This window comes from Rhagoletis pomonella, unplaced genomic scaffold (assembly GCF_013731165.1).
Source record: "Rhagoletis pomonella isolate Grant_MI unplaced genomic scaffold, Rhpom_1.0 Rhpom_scaffold_00008, whole genome shotgun sequence".
NCBI classification, from domain to species: Eukaryota; Metazoa; Arthropoda; class Insecta; order Diptera; family Tephritidae; genus Rhagoletis; species Rhagoletis pomonella.
The window spans coordinates 24,789,339-24,790,857 of record NW_023458562.1 but is presented as its reverse complement, the minus strand read 5'-3'; the positions used below and the strand labels follow the sequence as shown (position 1 = coordinate 24,790,857).

At 39.2% G+C, this 1,519-nt stretch overlaps 1 protein-coding gene across 1 annotated transcript in view; it reads right to left on the bottom strand.

Annotated features, from left to right (window-relative positions):
* LOC118744495 (GPI mannosyltransferase 2) overlaps window positions 1-1,519 on the bottom strand; it is a 17,852-nt gene that overhangs the window by 2,244 nt on the left and 14,089 nt on the right. The gene's annotated exons all lie outside the window — the stretch shown is intronic.

Sequence of the window (1,519 nt, the reverse complement as noted above, 5' to 3'; positions counted from 1 at the left end):
TTGAATATTCAAAATAAATTTTTTCTGTGCACATATGTACAAATATACATATGTATATATGTATATATTGCTGCGATCCTATTATAATACGAAAAACCCTGCTTGTAGAAAAAACCATTTACCGAAATAAGTTTGAATGATTTGAATGTTTTCCAATCATTCATTCACATTCTTCCATTTGAAGGTAGAAAATTTGAAACAAAATGTATATTCATAACTTACAAAATTCCAAACGCTGAGTGTTGCGAAGTAAAATATTCAAATCTCCTGTACTCTGTATTTGTCAATGTTATTGTGGCTTGTTAACATTTTATTTTTAATATTTTTATTGAGCTTTGTACCACGATTGTTTATTAGGAAAAATCTGTTTGGCTAGAAGTTTGAATGAATTCATGCAGCCCTCTAATATGTTCGTATATTTCTCAGAATTCGGAAAATGGATATCTTCGTTGTACTTGCTGTCACTTAATTTACACATCCTTGAATATTTGGCTGACTAGCCTTGGCACCTCGGTTGATGTAGTTGTAGTAATGCTACTAAGAATTGCCTAGTTCAACTGATCTATCAATCGTGATATTAAGCTAACTGACGGTAGGCTCAAGAAAGTGCAATTTCAACAGAGGAGTTTTAAAGCTTCAAATCAAGAGATAGTCGGTATCATACGAGGTTCTTTGTCAACTTACTTCAACTTATATTGTCAATCCCTCATTCCCGGATCGGCATGACGAAGGTTGAAATTCATCCAGCCGAGATGAAGCGGGCTGCAGCTGCAGTGAAAACCTATGGAACTTCCGTTCACTAACGTGAACGTCGGTTAGTATGGGGAGGACAGAGAAGGTGCTTTCAGTAACTTTCGCGAACCCGTTCCAATCAGCTTTGGAAAAGTTGATATAGGTACGGTGTTCCTCGGAAGCAAAGTCGGCATATTCCTGGTGGGTGTGTAATCGTACATTATGCAGAATGTCGAATCATCTATCTGCTCAGCCAAGTGTGCTCTTCTACAATCATTCGACAGCCTTGACTGCCAAATATCGGTGCGCGTTAAGGTCACCGATTACCATACGATTTAACCTCTGAGGAGCGCATCTATTTCAGAGTGATATCCTGCCCTAAGCTAGTGACAGGGGGTATATAAGCCTTAGATATTTCGAGCTCTACATCGCCTGACCGGATAGCAATACCCTAACATCTGGGATGATATCCCTGCGGTCGATCTCTGCTTCAATGCGACGATACTTCACGGTGGGGTGCGTAATGAACGCTAGGCCACCAGCATTATCTCGCTCGCGATCTTGACGATGCACATTGTATCTGGCGCATTTCAACAATGTTGAATTGCTGTGCGACTTCGTCTCTTGGACTGCAGCTATCAATAGTTACACGAATTTCGATACGATACGATACCATATCGATACTTTTGGCATTCGATACCGATATTTTCTATTCGATAGTTTTAAAACGATATTTTTTTGAATCGAGTACCAGAACCCTAGTATCGTATCGAGTGTCATAAACTCA